The following is a 21314-nucleotide window of genomic DNA, read 5'->3' as shown; positions in this document are numbered from 1 at the left end:
AAAATATAAGAAATCCCTGAAGATGGAGGCGATACGTTCCTCCGAAACGTCGGTTAACACCACATATACACGGTGCCAAATCCCAGAAGACTGCTTTCTTCATAATTCACATCACCCTCTGAGATCGGATTTCTGAAAGTTCTGTGATTCACGTGAGTAAGTACGACGGCAAGAACATATACGTATATTCAGTAACAACAAATTAAAGTACAGTAACACGTAGGTGGTTATGAATGGTTACTGCACATGCTTATACAAAGTGGATCATACTTGGAAGACTGTGTAACTGTCGAATACGTAGTGTGCTTGAGAGCAATAAACACTGATAAGGTGATATCAGTGATCTGCCTGCACAGTGACGTGGCATACTTTAAACACGATCAACGCTTAACAAGAAGTTAACATTCGTCCTGTCCGCCAAACAAGTTACGTCAAGTGGCAGCACAGTGGGTATGTGTTCAGGTTGTACGCGGTTTAGGCACTGGTTACAACAGTTTCCTTGGTTTTCATCAGGCCAGTCACACGAATGCCGAGATAATGCGCTGAACTAGTCACCAGCGCCATTTTCCCTCTCATATTACGTACTTTAAATTTTCAGTGTATAACAACCCGGACATTTAATTTGACGTAACATTACCTACAATTGACATAAAAGCTAAAAACAGTGAAGTTATCCTTGTAACAGGCCTTGAAGGTCCATGGAGTTGTGAGACATCGAGGCTCCCACAATTTCTAGACAGTCGGCGGTGAGGTCAGCCTTACGCGCTGGCTGCCCCTTAGCCCGAGGAAGATTCCTATTATTCGTTTCTGTTAGAGGCTGTGTCGACCCCAGGGCCATGGTGCAGCTGGAAGGATAAGGTCAATTGAAAAATCTAGTGACATCTTTAATCGAACCCGCGACCTTCCGTCATGTTGCATAGTGCCTCAACAAATAACGCTACCGCGTGCCCCCAACGAAGTCATATGTTAGATTTAAAATATGAAACTGTACAGTGATTAGTTAGTCAGGCTAACGGCACCACACGACACAGGCATTCTGCCAGCGGATAATGTGGCAGGACACAATACACCAGACAGTTCAGGAAGCCTGCATAAAGAGGACATGAACGATAACTCAAACGAACTGCTGATTTCAGCATTTCATCTATAATTCGTTTACCATTTCAGTGTTTTAAATGTAGATAGATGACTGAATTGTAGTTAATATATGTAAGACTGATAATAAAATTATAAAGATTTATTTTAATAATTAGTTGAACGACCATGAAGATGGTAGAAGGATCGGAACTTATAGGGCAATATAATCATTTGCCTTATTGATTTAATAATTGATTGTATTAGACAGTGCTTCTGAATTCTCTATGCGAATATTATAAAGGGAGAAATAATTTGTATCAAATATATCTCAGTATTTGTTTCTAGGTTTTACTCGGTACAAGGACTAAGCTGCGGGCTGGCGACCAGGAATTGGGGTTCGATTTCCACCAGGGGTAAGGGATTTTCTCATCTTTAGGGCTTCCACACATGCCCTGCGACCCTGCCTGACTCCTATACGAACAATGGGTACTGGGGGCTCTTTCGCTGGGGATAAAGCCACTTCGATCTAGTTTAGAAGTTAAAAACTGTATGGAGCTATACCTCCACTGTCCATATATCATGGCATGGTGGTTAGTTAAGAAAAGCGTAGATTTTTCTATATGTTAACTTGATTTAAATATTGAAGCATATAGGGCTATAATTTAACCCCTTTTTATTTACAAATCTGAAATTTGGTTTTACGACTGTGAGCTCAGAACTGAAATCGAAGGTTTCTGAGAGCGACGTGCCTAGGAAATGTTTGGGCAGAGCTGTCGTCAGCAACGACATAAAACTCACAGAGTGAGGATGTCCACAGTTCGTACTCGTGAAGCGGGTGGCTGATTCAAGGGGACGGCATAGGTGGAGCACTTATGACGCGAGGCCTAAGAAAGAAATGCATTCAGAGTTCTTATTGTAAAACTTTAGGAGACAGGCCACTTGGGAGAATTTAGCTTAGAAAAAGGAATAATGCTAAGAATGAATCTTAAAGGTATATTTTATAAATGCTTATGACGTTCATCATTTGGAATTCATTGTTAGTGGATTTCTTATGCTGGACAGTAAGTTTGGAATTCGCAAAAATTACAACGTACCACGGACCTAGTTGAAGACTTCATGTGGTTCTTCTAGAAAGCCAGTAGTCATTCGTTTACCCAGCCTTTTATGCAGTCCGAATGTTTGCCGCCTCTGTGGTCTAGTGGTCAGCGTTCCAGGTTCGATTCCAGGCGCTACCAGATTTTTTCTGAGAAGTAGTGGGTCTGAAACGAGGTCCACTCAGCCTCGTGATGACAATTGAGGAGCTATTTCAAGGAAATAGCTGCTCCGGTCTATGAAACCGAAATTAACGGCCGTAGGGATTCGTTGCGCTGACCACGCGACACCCTCTGTCCGCAAAAGTTGGCACTAAACTTCGTCGACAAGCGACAGTCGCTCGGTCGGTATAGTTCGCTTGCGGACTGAAAACAACGGAGTTTGTTTGAATGCTTTCTGCCAAGCTTACCAGACTTATAAAGTGAGCTTCACCCTCCGAAGCTATATGCCATGTGTCTTACATTATCATTTGGTTTGCCATTACGGATAGTAGTTATCCAGAAAGTCACTCCGGGATTTTAGAAGGTACATTTTCTTTGAAAATTTTTTGCATGAAGAATGCTGAAATTGAGTTTAACCCACATAGTATGTCTTAATTACAAAATAATTTATTCCTTGGTTAATGGGTGCTGCGGCATAATTTGTAACAAGTTTATAGACGTCTTTCCGTCACTGAAACTTGTATGCTGGAGAATTTAGCCTTTCTGCAGTTGCAAGGAGACGAAGCCAACGTCTTCTAGCAACTCACTGTAGCAGATTTTTTGCCATGCATTAGTGAAGGGTTTCCTGGGCTTTGCCATGGAGGAGAAGATTCATGATTCAGTGTCCGAAGTCTGACTCCTCTTGACTTTTATGGGATTATGTCACACTTGGTTTGCTGGAGGTGTTCTGGTCAGGTAGCCAAATTAGATGAACAGCTGCTGGATCTATAACCAGATACCTGAGGCATGTGTGGGTTGGAATAAGTTACCGACCTGTCGTTCCATGAAAGAAGCGTACGTCGAAATTCTCTACCTTAACAATGTTATACTGTAGCATCCTGTTGCATCCTGTTTATTAATTGATAAATGTCTCTGATATCCCGTCTTATATGCAACGCTCCTTTAGAAATTTGTTTAAAGCTTACAACATACACGATGAGTCTTTTAAACCTGCTTAAAATTTTCAAAGAATGCATCCTGTTGTGTTAACTTACACTATTATCGTTTGTTTATCCGTCACAACATAACAACTCACCAAATCTCGACCACATTATCTGTGTGTAATGAGTTTATTGATTTCAGTGGTATCTTGCTACATGTTTCGGCTTATGAAAAGCCATCATCAGGCAGATATACGTACAATAATAACTTATTCTGAAACAATTGGAGTGTATTCTGTAGTTTAAAATCACATTGTAAACTATATGTTTCGACCGTCATTGGTTATCATCAGCTGTTTTAAAACTGTTTGTGAAGACTGCTGTGCTTGCGTTTTGCGCTTTCAATGTTCGACGTGTAGTGATGTCACACATTCGTGGTTTTTGTCGTGCTGGGTGTTTCCTCCTGCTGATTTGTGTGTTCAGACCATTTGTGGTATATATGTAGCAACTTTCAAACAAATTTCTAAAGGAGTGGTGTATGTAAGACGGGATGTCAGAGATATTTGTTAATTTATATCTTAAACTTTCTGACTAAACTTTTTTCCAAGGTTCCTTTCTTTGAATTTGTACGTATAACAGCCTCCCAGAACGTCAGACGACATTTTGAACTCCGTGACCTGACCTGAAGTCCGCAAGCGAACTATACCGACCGAGCGACAGCCGCTTGTCGGCGAAGTTAGTGCCAACTTTTGAATATAGAGGATGTCTCGTGGTCAGTGCAGCGGATCCCCGCGGCCGTTAATCTCAGTTTTCTAGACCGGAGCCGCTATTTCCTTGAAATATCTTCTCAGTTATCCTCACGAGGCTGAGTGGACCCCGTTCCAGGACCACTACTTCTCAGAAAATCTTGTAGCCCCGGGAATCGAACCCAGGATCTCTGGATCTGTAGGCAGGAACTCTGACCACTAGACCACAGAGGCTACCGACATTTTGAACACCCTTCATTAGTAATTCACGGGATGATATTGGGATGGTTTACAATGTTTCATGCATGTTAGGCAGTGTACACGTTCCAGTTTAGCTGCGAAAATAGAAATCGTGACTGCTCCGCCGGACCGTAATATTCCAGCATGGAGTAATATGTATTAAGCAAAAATCGAAGTGGAGCGAGCCCGACTTGTTCTCATCTTGCGCTATTTGTTACGGCGTAACTGCCGCTGAGTTACTCGCCTCTCAGGTCAGGAATGATTTGATGGAGAGCTACGGTGTTGTTTGCAGACACAGAGATTTGTGAGAAGGAAACTTCCCAACATCCCAGCCTTCACCCGCCTCTTCAAGTACTATTAAAAAGAAATCAATAATTTCATATTTACACAATGAAGGCGCTCTCTGCTAACAGTTGGGACCGGCTGTGAGACGCCTGGGTTTATCGGCTCCGTACCCACCGCTCATACGTTCTTTTCGCATCTCCCTTTTTATCTCAATTACTGTTTCTATTCTGTCAGAGAAGCGATTGGCATGTGGCGTCCTCTTTACACTTCTGTAGCACCTCTTCAAATGAGCAAGCATGAATACAAAAATGATGTATCTCACACTAGTCTTCAGCCGGTTGATATAAATGGTTAAGACCAAAGCGTCTTGATGTTAGTGTGACGTATTACATAGAACTATTATCTTGGACTCTGCCCATTTTTCGAGTGTATTAAAATCACTACATTTTGGAAACAGGATACGAACGGAAACTTGTTCTGTTTTTTGAATACTCAAACCGTTTAATTGCTTATATTACGACCGGTGACACCTGTTGTCTTTATTGAAGATATTCCTATATTACTTGTTGTGTCGGCGGTCGTAATATAAGCAATTAAATATTATATACACAACAGGATGCAGTCTATAAAGTTCACTCAAATCGTAGTTGAATACAGGCTCAGTCGAGGGGTTCTACAGAGTACGTAGCATCCTGTATCACGCTTATCTGGAAATGCAAATAGAACCAATTTCGAGTGAAATCGGACGATGGGCAAGGTACAAAATAATAAAGCAGTCTTCTGGGATTTGGCTTCGTGTATATGTGGTGTTAACCGACGTTTCGGAGGAACGTATCGCCTCCATCTTCAGGGTAGAAGAAAAAATATAAGAAATCTGCAAGCGAAGAGACCGTGAGAACCGGTAAAAGCAACTGCTTTCTTCATAGTCACCGCAGTGAAAGCCTCAAATCATACATACAAAATAATAGTTTAGACGATTAAAAATACGTAGTGTTTGAAGTGTTTCTTGTTATTTAAGGCATAAATATTCTTGCTTCTCCTGCTATCCAGTGTTTTGTTTTGTTGCGAAACACTTTCTTTTATCTTCACAAGTAGAGTAGGCATATAAAGGAAAGGGTGACAGTTGAACACGAGGGGGACATTACACTGTAAGAAACTCAGCATCTACAATTTTGTTACTATTATTAGAGTAGTATATTCAAGGAGCATATCGTAGGCTGGATGTATTGCTCGAGTAGGTTGAAGAAGGAAATCCCTATATTTTTACCTAAAAATCTATTAAAAATAACCATTCGGAAAACCCCGAAAGAAACAGGAACATACTATTTAAGTTTGCTTTCGGAGGAATTAAAAATATGGCAACGTAGCACATAATCGTGGCATTTGTTATTGAATCTGTTATTATTAGAGGTTGCTTATTAGTGAGTTACTGTTTCATAAGAAATGTAGGCCAAAATATACAAAACGATAAATTAAAAAATGACGCTAATGCTAAACAGACCGCTTGTAGGCAAAATAATAAATAAAAACGACATCAGTTTCGAAAAGATCCACTGCAAATACTATTTTAATCATATTAAGTTTCGTCTTTGAGGGCACGCGGTAGCGTAGTTGGTCGAGGCACTATGCTACAAGCCGAAAGGTCGCGGTTTCGAGTCCCGATGAGGTGGATTTTTTAAGTTACCCAATACTTCCAGCCGCACTATGGCCCTGGGGTCGACTAAGCCACTGACAGAAATAAGTACTAGGAATCTTCCTGTGGAGTGAAGGGCGGCCGGCACGTAAAGCTGACAACCTCATAGCCATCTGTGAGCTGACTGTCTACAAAATGTGGGAGCCTCGACGTCTCACAACTCTATTGGCCTCCACGGCCTGTTACAGGGATGGCTTCAGCTTTTTTACCTTTAAGTTTTGTCATTGTTAGCGTCGCTGATGTTTATTTTTATTGTCACTCAATATCGATAATATGGTAAATTGTTGCGCCATTTAGGATAAGTAACCTGGATCACTGAGTAGTAAATCGACATAATAACCCCTCTTTTTCATTATTACATCAAATCGAAATTAGCATGTGATGGTAATGATGATGTATCTCAGTTCTCCAAGCTGTGTAAAATAATATAACTTAATTTTATGGACGTTATTCCATGAATATTTAGAAAACAGTGGTTATAAAAGTATTTTTTTGCAAATAATGTTCACTCCGCTACCTGTAATCCTCAAGCGAACTATGCCGACAGAGCGACCGCCGCTTGTCAGCGAAGTTAGTGCCAACTTTTGCGGTTAGAGGGTGTCACGTGGTCAGCGTAACGGATCCCCACTGCCGTTAATCTCGGTTTTCTAGACCGGAGCCGCTATTTCCTTGAAATAGCTCCTCAATTATCCTCAGGAAGCAGAGTGAACCCCGTTCCAGACCCACTACTTCTCAGAAAATCTGGTAGCGCCGGGAATCGAACCCAGGATCTCTGGATCTGTAGGCAGGAACCCTAACCACAGGGGAGGTCAATAATGGTGTTCATCGTCATCATCATCATCATCATCATCATCATCAGTGGCACTACAGCCCTTTGTGAGCCCTGGCTTTCCTCAGGATTGCTCGCCATTCTTCTCCATTCGATGCTACATTCCTCCAGTTCTTTACACCCAAAATTCTTATGTCCTGCCACACACATTCTACCCATCTCAATCTTGGTCTTCCCACTTTCCTATTTCCTTCTGGTTTAGTATTAAGTATTTTCTTAATCGTTCTATTCTCTCTGGCACGTACTGTGTGTCCAGCCCATTCAAGCCTTTTCACCTTTATAAATCCAGTAATGTCTGGTTCATTAAATAGTTTGTATAGCTCATGGTTATACCTCTTCCTCCATATTCCATTTTCTTCCACTGGTCCAAAGATATATCTCAGGATCCTCCTTTCAAATATACTTAACAGTCTTTCATCCGATCTTGACAGTGGCCAGGTCTCAGAGGCATAAGATAACACTGATTTAATAAGTTTAATAATCTCATAGTTTTGGTTTTCCTGGGTATTAGTTGGGATTTCAGGTGTTTCCTAAGGCCATTGAGACATTAATGTATCAAAAGTACACGCTTTTTTATTTCATCACCGATGTCATTTTTACAGTTAACTTCTGATCCAAGCTAAGTAAAACCACATATAACCTCAAATTTATATGAGCCAATTTCAATGTATGCAGGTCCACTAGCACAGTCTTTCTTGGTTACCGGCATGTACTTTGTTTTATTTTGGTTAATTTGTAGATACATCTTTTTTGCTGCTCTTTCGAATTTAAGAAAAGCTTCTTTCATAGATTTTTGCGTTCTACCGATTATATCAATATCATCTGCAAATGCCAAAATTTGAACTGACTTAAAGAGTATAGTTCCCCCTTGTGTTGATGCCTGCATCTCTAACTACCTTCTCTAATCCTATATTGAACAAAAAGCAGGCTAGGGAATCCCCTTGTCGAACTCCATTTCTAGTTATTATAGGGCTGGACAACACATTCTGAATCTTAATTTGGCATTGGGTCTTTCTCATAGTGGCTCTGACTAAGGCGATTAACTTCCGTGGAATGTGCATCTCTTCCATTGCCAGAAAAAGACTATCTCTATCTATTGAGTCATAGGCTGATCGGAAGTCAATGAAAAGATGGTGTGTTTCAATTTGGAATTCATTACACTTTTCAAGGACCTGTCGAATAGTGAAAATCTGATCGTTAGTTGATCTTCCTTGACGAAACCCACATTGGTAATCCCCAATTGTGCCTTCCACAAAGGGAGAGTGTCTGTTAAATTGAATGTTGGAAAATATTTTATATGCTATGCACAACAGACTAATTCCTCTATAGTTAGAGCATACCATGACATCGCCTTTCTTATGGATAGGGCATACAATACTTAGGTTCCATTCCTCTGGGATTATTTCAGTTATCCATATCTTGAAGAAAGCAGTCTTCTGGGATTTGGCACCGTGTATATGTGGTGTTAACCGACGTTTCGGAGGAACGTATCGCCTCCATCTTCAGGGTAGAAGAAAAAATATAAGAATTCTGCAAGCGAAGAGACCGTGAGAACCGGTAAAAGCAGATATCTTAACTATTAGCTGTTGTAAGTGCTTAGCATATTCTAAGCCTGCAAATTTCAGTAATTCTGCCGTGATGAGATCCATTCCTGGAGCTTTATTATTTTTCAATTTTTTGATAGCTTGCTCTACTTCTTTTATGGTCGGCGCTGGCTCTTCAGCCTCAAAATTTCCTTGATTCCGGTCGATGGTCATACCTTCCACTTGTTCAGAGGCGTTACCATTTAACAATTCCTCAAAATATTGCGCCCATCTTTCCAATATTGCTTCATCGCTACTCAGTATTGTGCCTTCTTTATCACTACATAAGGTTGTTCTAGGTTGAAAGTCCTTTCGACTCTTGTTTAGCTTTTGATAAAACGCTCTAATTTCGTTTGAACTTCTTAAATGCTCCAGTTCAATCATTTCTTGTTTATCATATTCCCTTTTCTTCTTTTTATGCAATCTTTTTTCTTTCCTTCTCGCTTCACGGTATTCTTCCGCGGCCCCTCGAATATGGTTCCTTTGCTGCATTCTCTTATGTGCCTGTTTTTTTTTGTCACTTGCTCACACTCTCCAGCAAACCAATTCTTATACTTTATCCTTTCCATTCTTCCTAAGACTGCACCAGCAGCATTTATAATAACATCTCTGAGGCCCCTCCAAGCTTCACTGACGTCCTCACTATCAGAGAAACCTGCCAGGCATTCACCAATTAATTCGGTATATCTGGTTGCAACTCCTTGTTCCACCAATTTTCCGCAGTTCAATTTCTTAGCCTGGGATCCATGTATCTTCCTTGCATTAGATATTCGGCTTCTAATCTTTGATATTATTAAGTACTGATCATAGTCAATGTTGGCCCCCCTGAAGCTCCTGACATCCATCAAGTCTGAACAATATCTTACATCTATTAGGATGTGATCAGTTTGGTTAAACATATTTCCATCAGGGGATTTCCAGATTCGTTTATGTATATCCTTGTGATTAAACATTGTACTAGCTACTGCCATGTTTCTTGAGGAAGCAAAATTTATTAATCTCATCCCATTATCGTTTGACTTGTTATGTAGGCTGTTTTCCAATAACCGATCTATATACATCCTCATTCCCCACTTTAGCATTCATGTCCCCTATGATTATTTTACCATCCCTTTTTGGACATTCGCCATATATTTCATCCAGTTCACCATAAAAGGAGTCTTTCTCCTCATCACTTTTATCTTTAGTTGGGGCATGCGCACAAATAAGGCTACAGTTAAAAAAAACTTTCCCTTAATTCGTAGCCTACATGTTCTGTGAGATTTTGCCTGGAAGTTTAAAATAAGATGCTTCCTTTTTTTATTAACAATAAAACCTGTTCCAAACATGTGACTCTTCTTCTGTACCATACTTTACCATATCTGACTGTAAGTTGCCTTTGTGCCTCGAATCTGCAGGATCTCGATAAATAAAAATTACCCAAGAATGTGTCATGCATCAGGATGAGTGGCTTAAATTCATTTTAAGCAGCTCAGAAAACATTGTCCCAATAGCTTCTCGATTGGTGCATGACGTGTGAGCGAGCCCTTGCCTAGTGATGGGTTGCTTGTTTATAGAGCCGTTACCTAGCAGCGTACTATATATCCGTCATCATGTCACAGTATGCTGTAACACATTGCGCCTTCCTTAAGTCTTACGCTGAAAGTAGACATTAAAATATTTATAACAGCCTCTGATCTTCCGTGACGTCACCATCATCCTGATTGTTATGTAATATGGATAAATTTTAATAGTGAGAATACACAGAAGTCGGGATAGCTCAGTCGGTATAGTAACCGGATAGGAGCTGGACGGCTGGCGTTTCTTCTCTTCTACACAGCGTCCAGACCGCCTCTGGGGCCCACCTAACCTTCCATCCAAAGAGTACTGGGGGCCATAGTGCGGTTGGAAGGATTAGGTAAATTGAAAAAAATCCACCTCATCGGGACTCGAACCCACGACCTTCCGTCTTGTAGCATAGTGCCTCAACAAACTACGCTACCGCGTGCCCCCCATTTAATGCTATACGGATATAATTTTTAACTCTATTTAACATTAGTACACCAACAGGCACACAGGCCCATGTTCCTTCTAACATTTCTTCCTGAAAAGAATACGTTACGTTACTTATACCATTTATGTCCCCACTGAAGCCTCTAAATGCTTTAACTTTGATTTGTTCTCATCTATAATCACAGGGCAATACTATGAACTGCTGTCCTGTTATTACGGCTGAAGGTAGCACTGTCTGTTAGCACAAGCCTTTGGTTACCGAGCAGCAGTAAGGTAAACCGCTGCGTCAATCAAACGCAACATGCAAGCCACCTGACTGATAGATTTAGTGTTAATTTGAAATTCATTTTTAACTCTCCAGACGCGATGTAACTAGAATGAAGGGGATAATAACGCAACGCGGAAACAGGCATGCAGTGGCTCGATCATGAAGTGGAATTATAACTTTAAAATGAGTGTTGAAGAAAGAGGATTGAAGGGTTTAGACTGAATTCATTTGGCACAAGAAAGGGACGAGTGGCGAGGTCTGTGAACACGGTAATGAATCTACGGGCTTTATAAAGTAGGATGGAATCTCATGAGTATCTGAGCGACTGTTTGACTCTCAGGAGGGACTCTGCTCTATGAAGTTAGTTAGTTTGTTAGTTAGCTATCAGGCTGGAGCAACCAATCTCAGTCTGTATTCTAAAAAAAAGATCAAAACCATTTCTCTATGTGCCCAGCCAAGTGCTGAGTCAAAAACATGAAGCCCCAGTCTTGAGAGACCGAAAATGTAATAACGTGCCGCCTGGTCAGAGCCGTGGCCCATCTCAAGGGACAGTGACAGATGAGAATGAAGTAATGGTGATATGAAGATTAACAGGAGAAAGTAAACGAACTTGAATAAATATCTGCTCCAGTGTCTGTTAAATTTATGTCCCCAATTTTTACACGTAAGAAATTACTGTTACGTGAAATTTCTCTGACACATCTCTGCATGTAGGTCGCACATGAGTAGGAAACCTTATGGAAAATGGTCCTTCCAGTTCAACGGGATCTCCAGCTATCGCACGTTGGAAATATTCATAATGATGATAAACTATCTATGTCACTTCATGTTGATGGTCTGCCCTCGAAACAGTATAGCTACAGTTTAATTATCGTGACTTTAAAAAGGTTTAAATGCAACAAAACAGACGTGCAGTCCAAATTGAATTTTCCCTTAACATTGGTTTTACCGTCTAATTTACTAATTAAATAATATGCAAGTTTACCCAGTGAACAAATAGATCAAATAGGTCTGCATATCATTCCTAATATAATGTTGTAACATGACGCCTGGAAGCCGAAATATGACCATCTTCTTGGCAGCGCTTCGCTGAGCACATTCCCATGGTAACGCGGAATAGACCGTTGCTGGACAACGGTTTGGTAAAGACGCATTTCCGGAGCAACGGATACGCATATTACAAAAGACGAACCGTTCAAGTGTGTGTTCTGTTTGCGGTCCGCACCAGGTTATAAAAGGACATGTAATTCTTTCGCAAGGAGTCAGTCCGAGATCCAGACAGCAGTGAGAGACTAGTAGATTCGTCACGCAGACGTCTTTAAGAAGGAGCTCAATGTGTGAACTGTTATAGTCAACAGTAATTGTAATAGAAGCGTCCAATGAAAACAATCATCAGATCTAGAACCCATTATTATTAGTCACGCCATCTCATTCACGTGACAAAATGTCGCAATGGGCTGGCTTTTAAGAGACATACAGAGTTATGGAAGGACTGCAGATCATGCGGGCCGCTTCTTCCAACATGAAGCCAGATTTTTAGGCCGCAGAACAGGGAAGATAATATCCTTGATCGGACTAGAGTTGCTTCATGCCATAGGACAGAACTCATTCATCGTGTTGTAATACAATTTCAACTTATATAGGGTTTGCATTTGCTTTATCGTTTAAGCGCCAGGACAGGCTTGCGTACTATCATTTAGTGGAGAGGCCATGTGGCAACTTGTCATGGCTTGATTTTATAACGGCTCGGATCTTTATTGATGTGGTTATAATGTTCTTCCACAAGAATGCAATTACATAGCTAATGACGAGGTTGGAGGAAGGAATGATTGCGCTGCAGGCCTTCCAGTTACCTATCATTACGTTAGAACTGAGAACTTTGTTTCTTTAACCAGATTTACACAAGACGCAGTCAGTTTCCAAGGAATCATTCTCTACGCGTTAGAGGTGTAACCTTCGCCAACGAACGGGTTCAAAAGGTTAGGCTTTTATGATGAACGATTTATGCGGATGGGAGGTTGTAAAATGTGTTCGTTGTATTTTTGATACAACATAAATCCCTCCACCCTGATGGTCGGTCGGCAACCTGCCCCCCCTCACCCCAACGGATCCGATCAGGATGAACTGGATCGAAGAATGCCTCTGAAACGTTGGTTCACACAAGATTTACACGGCGCCACATCCCAGAAGACGGCGTTCTTCAAAGGATTCCGTACTCGAAGAAACGTATCACAAATGGAAGAACTTCTTTGGCTTCCTCTACTGGCTCGGAAGGACCGGAAGAATACCAATGGTACTCTGATGGAAACCGGGCCGCGAAAGGAACGCATTTTGCCCGCTTATAGTGTACAGTAGAAGCACAACATCTGGACTGGAGAAGTCCCATTGTTATGATTTTGGTATTGTTAGTTTTGTGACTAGTTCACTCTTGAATGTTTTGATTTGTTGACCGACACAACTAACCAGTGTAACTGAATCGACTTTTATCCATCAACAATTATCACATAAGGGATCATTATCAGTCTGGTTCGAATCTTGTCCGGGATACCGGTTGAGAATTTTCATGGTTTCCATTCGTCTTCCAAGTTAGTCCACGTCTAAGGGCCGCGCCATAGCTCAAGCAGTTAGTCGTTGGCTTCTCACCGCGGCGGCCCGGGTTCGATTCCGGGTTTGGTCAAGTGCGTTTTGTGGTGGTCAGAGTGGCGCTGGGGCAGCTTTCTCCGAGTACTTCGGTTTCCCCTGCCAATCTTCATTCCACCATTTGCTCAACAGTCAGCCTCACCTATCATCTGAGGCTGGTACAATAGGCCAGAAGTGGCCGCAGTACAAGGGACTTAGTCCCACCCCACTAGCAATAAAGAAAAATAGTCCACGTCTGCTTTCTTTCATATTTCCAGTTCATTATTCGCTTATCGTCCTTTCATTCGACACTATATCGTCTGAGAGATTTAGATAACGGCTTTATATAAGCTAAAATAAATACAATTAAACGTAAAGAGGAGTCCCGTATGTAGGATTGTAATGGATCCAGATATGCTTGCATTCAGGTTCAATTCCTGCCGTGCACACAGAAACGCACAGTGTCAGCAGAAATCTCTGTTGCTCCCAGTTACATATGCAAAGGAAATATAAACCGTCATTTTAATTTGGAAAGTAATCATCTGTGACGATGTTTGGATTTCTTGATAAGTTTCACCTTTGAGAAGAGGTCTATAAACACACGTAGAAAGATTTATGTGTCTCAAATATTAGTTGCAAGCGTTGGAAACGTCTTATAAGCAGGAAACGTTATTCAATCTATATTGGCATTGTAAGGAAAACAAACACGAAGCAGCAGTGGACGTATGTTCGTTTGCGCTGTTAACTTATAACTTTATGAGCCCTCAGAGAGCTTCCCTCGCAGTAGGTACGCAAACTGTGTAACTTAAAATGCCGTTCTCCGCGGTTATTAGTGTCCTTAATAATTATTACGTTTCGAAAGTCATTTTTGTTTCCAACAATAATTGTACATGTAGCAGAATACAGGTTTGTTTGGAAATTGACTTACATGAATCTGCTTATGTTCATTTCCCTCTCTAGATAATGGATTTGAAGACAACCTTGCAGGCTTTAAACTAAAGAATCAACATTATTAAATTCCTGATGAACACAAACGTGTAAGTAAAATTATGTGGCATAACACTGCTATAAATCTTACATGAACATATAAAATATAAAAAAAAACTCCGTGATTTTAGTCCGTAAGCGAATTATATTGACTGAGCGACCGCCACTTATCGGCGAAGTTTAGTGCCAACCTTTGCGGATAGAGGGTGTCGCGTGGTCAGCGCAACGAACCCCACGGCCGTTAATTTCGTTTTTCTAGACCGGAGCTGGTATTTCCTTGAAATAGCTCCTCAGTTATCATCACGAGTCTGAGTTGACCCCATTCCAGACCCACTACATCTCAGAAAAAATTTGGTAGGGCCGGAAATCGAACCCGGACCTCAGGATGTGTAGCCAGGAACGCCGTCCACTAGACCAGACAGGCGGTTACACGATCTTGACGCGAAACGAAATCCAGCAAGGGCCACACAACTACATAGTAATATACGTATAGCTCTCATCTGAGTTGTTTCGAAATTACATGTCGGGGAGCAACGGTAACAAGTGTAAATGATGTCCGTGATGAAATTAGGAACAAGCACTAACCTTACTGATGTCTTTCATGGTTTCCTCAGGCCCTCCAGGCAAATGCCTAGATAGGATCGTGCACACATTCTTTCAGACCCTTTCCGATTCAGAATTCATGAATCACCCTAACATTTAATATTATACACTCTCTATGCTGAAAGCATCGCAGAATAATTCGCCAAAAATAATGACATTTCATTAATAAATTCTGAATGGTGTTACTCTTCAGGTGGAAAAAATAGTATTATTCCACATAAATTTTTAAAGGGACTGAGGGACCTATAAAGTATTCAGGCAGGGAAATGAAAGATTTAGGTAAAAAAGGTAAGGGTAAAGCTATCGTTGTAACAGGCCATGAAGGCCCATATGGTTCTGAGACGTCGAGGTTTCCACAGTTTCATTAGACAGTCGGCTCGCAGATGGCGGCCTTTCGCACCGGCCGCCCTTTACCCCCAGGAATATTCATGGTACTCATTTCTGTTAGGTGCTGAGTCGACCCCAGGGCCATAGTGCGACTGGAGGGATTAGGTAAATTGAAAAATATCCACATCATCGGGACTCGAACCCGCGATATTCCGGCTTGTAGCCTAGTGCCTCAACTAACTACGCCACCGCGTGAAAAAACGAAAGATTTAACACCTGCTCACGCTGGTTCATTGCTTTCGGATTTTTTATACCCTGAAGATGGAGGCGGTACGTTCCTCCGAAACGTCGGCTAACAAAATATCTACACGGCACCACATCCCAGAAGACAGCGTTTTTCATGGTCACCACCGTGAAAACCTGAGATCTTACAACACATGGCTTATTGCAAAGGAAACGAGTGTGATTTTCTCCTTACTAGGGACGTGGTGAGCCAACACTCTTTCACAATCATATGTTATAACGGTTTACATCCTTACAAGGTTCGCTTGTTCAGCCGCTGACCTAAATATTGGATAATTAAAAAGGGATTAAGCTTACCAAGTAGAGTCATGTAATCAGTCTGGTGAGACAGTTGTGTCTCTGCTGCTCCTGCTTTCGTGTGTTCACCCCTCTATTTAATTTAATCTTTGATATAGTCAGCTGGCAAAGGGACCGAGCCGTCGCAACGCGTCTGTCTTCACAGTGCAATACATATATATCTCACCGCGGCGGCCCGGGTTCGATCCCGGGTCTGGTCAAGTGGGATTTGTGGTGGACAAAGTGGCTCTGGGGCAGGTTTTCTCCTAGTACTTTGGTTTCCCCTGCCAATCTTGATTCCACCAATTGCTCCAGAATCACCCTCACTTATCATCTGGGGCTGGTACAATACGCCAGAAGTGGCCGCAGTACAAAGGACTTAGTCCCACCCCACTAGCAATAAAAAATAACTTATATATTCCAATTAAATAATTCCACTAGCGCGCATGGCTTATGATTCGTATCATACACGGACGGGAGCGGTGTCCTTATATTGTGTTTTACAAGTAAGGTAAGAATAACTTTCTGCGTGTGCGAAATACCGTCATCCGATCTTTCACAGCCATTTCTTTTTCCTTTACTGAAGCTGTATTCCAGGCCGATTTGTTTTACATCAAGGTAGAACCGTAGCTAGTTCCCCTCCCAATTTTATCAATAAATAATAACATAAATCTTCCTGGTGGACTGGGGATAGTACCTGCTTTTGGACGCTTTCGAAGTGTGACTTCATTTACACCAAATATCTTTTTTTTTTTTAATTATTAATCAGCAATCAGAATTACATTCTATAAGCTAATGGTCTGTTTGGTTCGGTGTCTTGATGAGGAGTCGTCCAGCGACGGATCCTCGGTACCTTACATCAGGTCAATTGGCCAGTTTCTTTTTAGTCGTCTGTTGACTACTCTCGCCCGTAGCGCCATTATGAGTGGATTTGTATGTGTTTCGATTTTGGTGTGGTGTCTGGTGCTTTTTCGTTTGATGACATCTTGAACAGTTGATATTCCGAGATCGGTGTGGAGTGTGGCATTGGAGACGTACCATGGTGCATTTGCTATCATTCTCAAGATCTTGGACTGGCTTCTTTGGATTATTGTTATATTTGATTTGCTGGAGCATCCCCATAGCTCCAGGCCATACGTCCAAATAGGTATAATAATGGTCTTGTAAATCAGAATTTTGTTAGCTATTGATAGTTTTGATTTTTTGCCTATTAGCCAATTTAGTTTTTTGACGGTTAAGTCAACTTGTTGACGCTTCTTGGTTATGTGTTGCTTCCACGTAAGTTTGTTGTCCATTGTCATTCCGAGATATTTCACTTCTGTTTTTCGTGGTATTTGCTGATTGTTGATGTATACATCAGGAGTTAGACCTTTTTGTAGGGTGAAGGTTATGTAACAGGATTTATTTCCATTTATTCTGATGCGCCACCTCTCGAACCAATTTACCAAATATCTGAGCAACGAATCTCTTGCTTTCTTCCTTTTCTTTCCTTTGGCGCTACAGCCCCAATTTGGGCCTTGGCCTACCTCCATGAAACTCTCCTTTTCACTTCTTTTTACTAAATCTTAGATATTCGGTAGGACTCATTGGGCGGGTGATCGGCTCGTCGCAAGGCCTCTACCTGTACACAAGCACAGAAAAACGGGCGCACGCACACAAACACACACAATACCGTGTGTGGGATTCGAACCCACGATCGCGGCTTCCGAGCGAGCGAAGACAGGCCATGCTTTAGACCGCTCGGCTAATGTGACCGGTACTTTCTTCCTTACCTTGACTTTTATCTTTTCCAACTTTTTTTTTTCTTTTTGCAAAAAGTCTGGTTTTAATTTATATCTTCCCATTATCTCCTTACTGCTTTATGAATTACACTGTCACCGATAACAATTATTAAAATTTATACTGATTTCAGAAATTTAGATATCAGTGAAAACGTCCTCAAAAGTAAGTACGAGAGTGTAAGAGCATGCTCTGATATCGCGCACGAGCAGTCCTACCCGACTTCCCCCTATATGCACAGATCTCTTCATGCGTGAGTGTCTTTCGTGATTCACAAACAGGAAGATACTTTGGAAGTTGTAATTCGTATTGAGAATTTCCTTTCAGATTGGCGTTCATAATAAAATTCGTCTTTAAAGAAATCTGATTACTAAACAAAATTTGGCAATCACTGTTATAAACTATGCAAGCTGTCCTATAATATATGTACGATCTATATAGACATATAAAATAGGATGTCGAAACATCGGCCACTACGCACACCTTCCTGATTACATAAACACCCACAATATGTGTTGGTTTTAAAAAAAGAAGACTGGGTGAGTAAATAACAATGATCGTATGAATTTTGCAAATGGCTTACCTGCCTCTTATTGCGCAAATTTGTGGGATAGGCAACACACGGTTCTGCAGGTATGCGGAGAACAGTACAGTACTGTTAGTCACACTCTTGACTACATGGGCGACTTATGAGAACATAATTTATCACAACAACACGACACCGTGAACTCTCCTCTTTGAAGAAATGTAAATATACAGGCAAGCCGCGCCAGACTCCTACACAAGTGGCAAAATCCTTGTAGAAACCAAGTGTGATGAAACTCATAAAATGTTGTGAATTAGCACCTCCTTGCATAATTATTCTACCGCGTAGACACCCAAATGGAGCTGCCTCCTCTTAACGCGGGTATGAGAACAGAGCCCGAAACACGGGAAGTCATCAACATTTAGAATACTTTCATTTGGTGAGTTTCTTAAAACGCACAGCCAGGTCCGAGAGTTGAAATCACTATTCTCTCTCTTTCTCTTCCTCTATGGATGTACAGCCCTTTGCACTTTGACCGCTTTTTTCAGTTTCTTAATCCTATACACAGTCGGTAAGGCTCCGTGAACGGGGGATCAGCCCGTCGCAAGGCCGCTGCCTACACACAGAACATAAACATAATAAACGCACACAGACCTCCATGCCTCGAATGGGATTCGAACCCACGACCCCAGTATTCGAGCGAGCGAAGACGGTTCATGCCTTAGACCACGCGGCCACTGTGATCGGCACTGTAGAACATCTGGAAAGAGAAAAGTAATGGCTATATATCACAGAGAATAAATTGTGTACACATATTCTCAATTTAACTGCAAGTTGCCGCTTATGGAATTCATTGGTGTTCGCAATCACTGAAAACTGTGTTCCCTGCACTTCAAGCGCATGATGAAGCATGCTCACAGTTTCAACTACATTTTGTCAGGGTATTGCTCCTTCCAAAACATACAGTTGGCCCATGGAATAAGTCATACCTCATTACGTAGACCAGACACCACTGGGATAATGCACGCGTCATTACTGTGCACGTAAACTTATTTTGGACCGAGTACAATAGACTATTATAACGTTATAGGGGACGGCATATCCAAAGATGCACACGTCATTGCTGTTCATACAGAACAAATTTTGGCTATAGGCATTGAGATCACATTGCGTTCAGAAGGACCGGTATGCAGCATGCACTTTGGAAGGACCGGTGTACACAGTTGCTTGAGATATCTGGAACGTAGAACACATCGGGAAACTTGGCCCCAGTGGTTATTCTATTCGGGAGATGTCCGGTTTGAATCCCGGCAGGTTTCTTATGATTTTGCCTCACCCTCTCCTGGAAGAATCCAAAGTAACAGCTTCAAAATGGCACGACCGTTCCTTCTTAGTTCATTTCACGTTTATTTAACGCGATCTCATATGCTATATCGTCGTTAAACAACCAACTAGCCCAATTTAACATAGGTATAGTACATACCACCTCCTAGGTTTCATGGTTCTGCATATCAACACTGCCTACTATTTTTTTTTATTGCTAGTGGGATTGGACTAAGTCCCTTGCACTGCGGCCCCTTCTGGCCTATTGTACCAGCCCCAGATGATAGGTGAGGGTGATTGTGGAGCAATTGGTGGAATGAAGATTGGCAGGGGAAACCGAAGTACTCGGAGAAATATACGTTATAGCACTCACCTGAGAGCAGTAATAATAGCTTTGATTTTTCTTAATCCCAGTCTCTCTTTACACTGATATTAACTTAAAATTCCCTAAAATGACATTGCTGTAATGTATAGCGTTCTTCATTTTCCGTTCCGAATTTTTTCATGTCAGGTGTGCTGTGTGCTTCATAGGATTTTTTATTTGATGAAAATTCTGCAAATATATAATTTTCTTATGTAGATGTCTATTCGACGATGCCCCCATTGAAATTGATGGAATTCGTGTATTTCAATCACAAACCTGCATCACGTTTTATCGCCTGTAAGTCAAAATATACAGGCCGATACAACTACCTGTGACTGAAGGTAAATCTGTCCCTGTAACAGGCCGTGGATGCCCATAGGGTTGTGCGACATCGAGGCTCCCACATGTTTTAGACAATCGGCTCACAGATGGAGGTGAGGTCAGCCCTTCGCGCCGGCCGCCCTTTACCCTCGAGGAAGATTCCTGGTACCAATTTGTGTAAGAGGCTAAGTCGACCCAAGGACCATACTGCGACTGAAAGGATTAGGTGAATTTAAACTATTCAATGATCTCATCGGGACTCAAACCCGCGACCTCCTGGCTTGAAGTATAGTGCCTCAACCAACTACGCTACAGTGTGCCACCACATTCTGTATATTCCCAATGTGATATTGAATGCACCGTGCTTCGTATATCTGTTGTTTACACATGTAATGTTCACAGTTAACGAACTAGTTATCTGAAGAGATAACGTATCGCTCTTGTAAAAGGCAGGTCACCAGTTTGTCTCGGTCTGTTAACCTCTATCATGATTGAGGTACTTCGATCTTGTCTGCGGTATTTAAAAACGATTGCCATGATATAACAACAGCCACAAACTGAATCGCCATAAGTAATTTTCCTTGTCTCATTCGATGCCACAAACTTGTGCAGCTATTACATTGCCACTAAATAAAGCAAGTGTAATATGAATAATGGATTTCAGTATGCAAGATATGTGCATGGATACCAATGGATATCACAGAGTTTCACAACTCAAAACATTTCCTACGCCTGCGTCTATTGACACTGTGGGTTTTCAGCCCCTCTATGAAAGTAGTACCACAAAACAGGCCACGACCAATTTGATCATCATCATCATCATCATCAGTAATCTGTCAAGACGACAGGTCCACAGTCTCTTCCAAAACAATTCCTCCACTTAATGCGATCTAGAGCTTTCTCCTTCAAATGACAGTATCCTCTTCTGTCCCCAAGGTCATCCAGCATCTTCTTACGTCTTCTTCCTCGTCTTCTTGTCACTTCTATCCGCCCATCTATA

The sequence above is a fragment of the Cryptotermes secundus genome, unplaced genomic scaffold (genome assembly GCF_002891405.2).
Source record: "Cryptotermes secundus unplaced genomic scaffold, Csec_1.0 scaffold1712, whole genome shotgun sequence".
Lineage (NCBI taxonomy): Eukaryota > Metazoa > Arthropoda > Insecta > Blattodea > Kalotermitidae > Cryptotermes > Cryptotermes secundus.
Note: the sequence above shows the minus strand (reverse complement) of the source record.